The sequence below is a fragment of the Atta colombica genome, unplaced genomic scaffold (assembly GCF_001594045.1).
Source record: "Atta colombica isolate Treedump-2 unplaced genomic scaffold, Acol1.0 scaffold112, whole genome shotgun sequence".
Lineage (NCBI taxonomy): Eukaryota > Metazoa > Arthropoda > Insecta > Hymenoptera > Formicidae > Atta > Atta colombica.
This window is the reverse complement of record NW_017259198.1, coordinates 621310-628265: the sequence shown is the minus strand read 5'-3', so window position 1 is coordinate 628265 and position 6956 is coordinate 621310. Positions and strand designations below refer to the sequence as shown.

Below are 6956 nucleotides of genomic sequence, written 5' to 3'. Positions count from 1 at the left end.
TAAATATAGAATGTATATATACATATATTATATACTATATAAAATTGGTCTGTTTTTTTTCAATTGGAACTTCTGATGCATCATTCATTTTCTTCTTTTCTCGTTGAACAGAAAAGCAAGAAAGATACAGAAAGTTCACCGAAGAGAACAGACCTGCGTATATATGTACAACGAATTGAAAAACGGACGATTGCACTCGAATAATAATTTAATCCGCAATCCGAAAAAATAGCCCGATTACTAATAAATCCTAAATACTTTATCGTCTCTGATATTTCGCGCTCTCATTCCGATCGAAGATTTTTCTTTTTCTTCTCATCTCTCGTCTGAAATGTCAGTCTCCCGATTCCGATGTTAAAAAGTCGCGTTTCCGAGAGATCGACGTTAAAAAGAAGAATAGAAAGCTGACGCTCCGAAACCGCGAAACGGAGGCCAAATGGCAAACGTCAGCCGTACACGGTACAATATGGTAACCGGCGCGGCGCGGCGCATCGCGACAGCGGAAATGCGGCATGGCAGTCACAGCAGGCAGAGGGCTGCTTCTGCGTCTTACATAAGCTTCCGACCTCTTTCGAGCTGTCAGTTATTCGTCTTCGAATCTGCGCATATTTATTGCTTCCGCGCGACACGACGTCTCGTCATCGATGGGCGTATGTACGTTCACATATACGTGCACGTCAATAGGTACGCGTTACGACGTGTATTTTGCTCCGGAACGTCTTGTAGATGGTATTTCTACGTGCGCGAAATACGGACAGTCGTGAAATGCGTAATATCACGCAAATGATCTCTCACCTGCGAGACGATACGTTGCGTGCCAGCGCTCGTGTCCACAACGTCAGTCTCGCTTGTCACACGGCAAAATCACACTTTTTTTCACACACTTAAAAACCACATCTCGTTACGATCACAGTGTTCTTATTGAAAATGCTTTAAGAGAGAACGTGCGTTGCCGTTAAATAGGGCATTTGGCGTCGGGGTCGGGGATTTCGCGGACGGCTTCCGAAAGATGGCAGTAATGGTACACGTTTCGACAGTTCCGTAGAGATATTGTAGTAGAGATTGGCATAAGTGGCATAAACTAGTATGAAGATAGCTATCGGATTAATACTTTCGATAATTTTAAAAAGCATATTCGATTGTTAATTTTTGCGTCTTTTTTTTTATTTTTTTTGCATATTAATTATTTTGAGTAGAAAATCAAAAATAAAATTTGGACAAGTGTAATCATCATTTTGAACCTTTATCTCATAATTTCATGGATATTTGATGTTAAAACGTTTGTTAATCTGCCAATTCCATGAATGAGAATATTATTTTCATTTTATCGATAAATTGTTCTGTATTCTATTCATTAATGACATGTAATTTATCTAGTAACTTTAGTCCTAATTACTTCCAAGCGACTCGATGCGCATGTGCCATTCTTACTTAGGGTAGAATTACATGATGAAAAACGCTTGCAAAATAGAGAATAAAAGCAACCAATCAGCGTTATTCCGAATAACGCTAATCGATTGTTTCATTCTTTATTCCGCAACCCTTTTCCGTACCATATGATTTCATCCTTCTGCCATGATTTTTTCCAAATGGATGGTGATTATTTCTTGTCCTTATTGCCTGTACTTTTCATTATGTTTCCGGCTTAACATTTTCATACTCCGTGACTAAACGGCGCACATGTGGCCGACGCCATGGTATAAAGCCTGAGGATCAATTGGATATATACCTCGAAATGATGTGAAAATTATAAAAGTGAGAAAGTTCACTAGAATATTTATAATTGAATTGATCAATATCTAGCGAATTTACTTACTTTTGTAATTTTCACCTCATTTCACGATACACAATCGATTCTCAAATCTACCATTGCGTAAACGTAATTGTAAATGATCGTAGTTGCAAAAATTCATCAATCACATGATCAAATTCATGAATCAAATTCATATCATCGGATATTCTTCTCGTATTATATTGTGATTCATCAATTTTTACAATTACAACTACGTTAACGCAATTGTAGATCGGTTTTAAACTCATATACAAAAAAATCAAGCAGTAAGAGAATTGGTTAATCTCATCCGCTTTCACAACATGGCAGAGTCAATGATCGCGTTCAATAGAGAAAACTAATCAGTTAGCGCTTAGTCATTTTTTAATGGTTTTTAATTGGATTGATTTTTGCCTTTAGTTCTTCAGTGGATCTAAATAGGAACTAATTATATTGAAGAATCATTAAGCGCTATCTGATTATAAACCAAATCCCTTTTTTGGCAATTTGTACGCTAGTGAATAAATTTTATTCTATATTCACTAAGCGCTAACTGATTAGTTTTCTCTGCTGCACGCAGTTAATTACGGAGTAGTTGGCATTGGCTAATCTCTATATATAGTATTACACATGGGCTTAATATATATGGCTCCTGCACATAAAACGCGACATCGCTTGCCGAACGGCAAAAATTGATGCGATAGCCAATTAATTTATTGTTTTTTCATAAAAGCGAAAGAATTGGTTATTGCGCTAACTTACTGCGCCACACGACAACCATATTCTATCTGTATCTGAGGGAGTCTGGGTCTGAGAGACAATAGGCGCATTTTGATCAGCGGATTCTTTTTGACTTCAGCAAACTGATATTATTTGTCGTTATTTTAATGTCGAATGACAATAAATAATATTATCTTGTCACCTGAAATTCTTTCTTTTTCTTTTTTCTTTTTTTTTACTTTTAATACAATATGCAAAAAAATCATAAAATACATTACAATCAAATTACTTATGTACATTTTTAGACCATGGCAAATATAATTTAGCTTGTAGAGGTCCTTCACCATCCCTATCGATTATAATTGATCTCTTTTTTTACTTCAGCACATTATTTGTTATAATTTTGAAATTAAAATAATATTAAACATTCATCATTTTAACGTCAAATGACGACAAATAATGTTAGCTTGCTAAGTTAGCTTCAGTTCTTCCTTTTTCTTTAACTTTTAAACCAACGTACTATACAAAAAAGTCATAAAATATATTACACTCGAATTACGTTTTTCATATAATTTGGTAAAAATAAATTAAATTTATTAATTTAGAGGCCTTCCATCACATCCCTTGCCGTCCGATCGGTTCTCTTTCCTTGACAATACCATAAAATGGGATAATTTTCGTCCAAAATCAGAATAAATTTAGTTTAAATTTTGACAATGCAACACGCAAAAACTGGACATGATATCTTACAAACGTAATCTTATAAAGAATTGATCGAACTTGTCTTAAAAAAGTTTTAAGACTCTTATGTCACGATTTTGGACATGTGACATATGTATTTTTATAATTTGTGTCAAAGTTTCTGGGACGAAGACTTTTATTTTGTAACTCTTAATGACAGTGTCGATGTCGTTATATTGTCGTAGTTTTTTCATGTATGAAATCTTCTCAACAACAATATATAACGATATTTACAATTACTGTCATTAATTGTAAGAATTACAAAATAGAGGCTAAAGTTATTCCATTTTATGGTATATTTTTTTGACATTTTTATTACATTATTTTTTATATAATTTATTTTACATTACATAACATATTATAAAAAAATTATAAAACTGAAAATATTATATAATATACAATATGTATACGCGCAAAATTGCTTTTTGACATGAAATTACAGAGAAAACATTCGATATACGTATAATAACACAAAATTCTTACGATCACGATGTGAAATATGTGGCTCTACGTCCAATCAACAAATTATTACTAGCATTTATTATTAATTATCAAATTGTAAAATTTGTTTTGCTTTTTTTTTTAATTTATGCGCGCAATCATGACCAAAGATTATTAATAAATTTATTATATATATCTTTCAATAAAAAAGAATGTCAATTATTAACTATATATATGTAATTCAGACATTTTACAAAAAAAATACAAAGGAAATGTGCAACACGTAAAAAAGTACGCAAAATACAAGACAATGTGACGAATGAAACGATCCAATTAATTCCGATACATATAATTTTTAATTCTGCAACGTCTTCTATAATTATTATTTTTTTATATAATAATAAACATCATTTAATAACCATCAAATATCGCATCTAAAATTCAAAAATAATGAAATAAACCAAACGATTTAATAGCGCATATATAAATTCTATTTCTCGCTTTACTTTTAACAGAGAGATAATTTTATGAGTGTCTAAAAAATCGCAAGAAAATACTGCGTTAAATAGCAAATAACTGCTATAACAATATGATCAGGATTTTCCGAAAGACGTTGGATAATATTCGACAGAGAGAAAAACGATCTCCACGGAGAGCAAGCTGGGCTCTCTGCTTCTCTCGTCAAGTTTTACGTCATCAACGCAAAAAAAAGTTAAATGATTCGTTGGACTGTATAAGAATTCCGTTGCAGGAGGAAATCAATCCCAAATTTTTCTATTATAGACTATTATAGACTATTCTTATAACCCATCTTGGCAATGAATTAACAATTGTCACTCTTTTCTAAATTTTTACAAATAATGCAAGTATTATGCAATTATCGAATATTTTAATGATAACTTAATTTGAATATTAATTATAATTTCATAGTATACAAGATTAAGATTTGGATGTAAAAATATATATATTCTTCAAATTATTATAAAATACAGCATTTTAACAAAATAAAAAAACATAGATAGAATAACATTTATCGAAAGATAGTTACAAATGATTATATTTCAAAGTAATAAAATACATATGTCATTTATTATATATGTGAGCACAAAAATTCTCAGATACCAACTGTTCAATCGAACCGATAACGAAATTTAAATTTTATTCATTTCTTCATTTTATTTTGATTTTATAATCGAATATTATTAATATAAAATTTATATCTTCTTTTTTCTGCAACATTTACTTAAATGTAGTTAAGTAATTAAATAGGATTATTTAAATAATTAATGTAATATTTAGATAATTACAGCTATCAAAATCTTACTGATATCAAGGTACCCAATCGATTCGTCTTGAATTTTTAAATGCGTACATTTTTAATTACATTCATTACATTAATATAATAAATTATTTAAATAAACATGAATCTTTTTGATAAAATTTTATTAGATAAACAGAATAAATTTCTTGCATAATATATAGACTGCGTATTTCATTATGCAAATTAATCTGAAAAATTTTTTACTTAATTAAAATTTTTGAAATAATGTTTTGAAATAAAAAGATGCCCCTGAAAATAGTTTCTTAAAAGAAACTAAAGATTAAAATAAAAAATATATTTTTTTGTAATCACATTTTTTCTTAAAAAAAAATCACAAAATCGATTACTTAACAAAACTTGTAATTTTAGTTTATTTAATGTAATTCACTTATCTTTAAACAATTGCTATCCATGTTCAATCCATTAAATCTTATTATTGTCAAAGCAGTATTAATATTAATTAATGAAAAAATATTAAATGAGAAGACTAAATTTTTGTTTCAGAACATTCTATATTTAATTGATTTCATGATTAGACTTAAAAAAATTATATTGTCGTTAACTAATTGCCGAAATCACTGCTTTCAGGGAATATAAAAAAAACCTTTAATTAATTACTCCCTTAAATAATTAATTTCAGCCCTGCAACGGCCGAGAATCCCTAGATTCAATAAAGTACTGAAATAGGCATCTCGGATGGATACTACGGAAATTGACGAGAAATAATTTTCCTCATTAAAAATTATTACTCTCCATCGGTACGAATTATAATATGTATTTACTAATGTTCACTTGATATAAGAAACAGTGATGAAGCACTAATTATCGTATCTATGAACGTGAAAATAACGTATATTTGCATTAATAAGATGGTTACTTTTGCCGATAATTCGTTTACATACAAAAATTATTGCCTACAGTTCGATTGCCTACATGCACTTCTGCGACAAATAAAACTTTTAGAAGCAGAGTTACTTTTGTCTACATATGTATTATTACTTACAGCTCGATTGCCTACATATGTTATTACCTATAAGCACTTTTGCACACAAATATAAAATTAAAATTAAGGAAATAATTTATATTTTTAAGAAATCTATCATATGAACAATGGAGTATCAGCGTAGACAGTGTTCGTTTGGAATATTTTTCCAAAAAAATCTAACCCTAACCTAACCCATTTTTTGGTGTGAAATGGCTCTCATTTCACATGGAAAGTGAGCTGTAGGCAATAATACATGTAGGTAAAAGTAAAGTGACTCCGTTTCTAAAATTTTTATTTGTGTGCGAAAGTGCATGTAGGCAATAATTTTTGTGTGCAACGAACTGTCGGCAAAAGTGATGTAGGCAAACGATACTGTAGACAATCAATTTGTAGGCAAATGGGATCCCCCTTGCATTAAGTTTTAACGATTTAATATATTTAATATGAATTAATAATAATTTAAGAATTCGGTTAATAAATATTTAATATTATATACTTAGCGAGTACGTTTCATCGTAAGAGCGAGGTAAAATAAGGCATTTCGCGAATTCTGTAATAAGGTCTAATAAAAAAATTTGCAACTTCGCAAAAATATATTAAATTTACTTGTTATATTGTAATAATTATCTAAGACATGAATGTTAAATTTCGTGAATAAAAACTGTGAAAAAATACACATACTGTCATTGTCTTCAGTTAATTGTTATAATACATACCACATAAACTACAACTTTTAATTTTAAATAAAATATTTAACGAATTTTTATTAACAATCTTTTGGTGTAACAAAAAAATGTTAAAGATTTCCCAAAACAAATGTTTATTAAATACGCATTGATCTTTGTTTTATTAACTGCGATTATATAATAAACATTATTTACAATAATTATTACATAAATTATAATTACAATAGATAGTATTTATCAAAGTTCTAGTATTATCAAAGTATGTAATATTTTACATTGTCTCTAAGAATT

General features: G+C 29.6%; 1 protein-coding gene across 2 annotated transcripts in view; it reads right to left on the bottom strand.

Moving 5' to 3' along the window:
* The window catches only part of LOC108694064 (trinucleotide repeat-containing gene 6C protein), a 51465-nt gene that overhangs the window by 33561 nt on the left and 10948 nt on the right, over positions 1–6956 (bottom strand). The window contains exon 1 of one of the 2 annotated variants that reach the window (XM_018203325.1): positions 796–914. The exons of the other annotated variant lie outside the window; for it this stretch is intronic. The gene's annotated coding sequence lies outside the window, so the exon portion shown is untranslated. Of the gene's footprint in view, positions 1–795; positions 915–6956 lie in introns of those variants that run through there. 2 annotated transcript variants of the gene reach the window in all.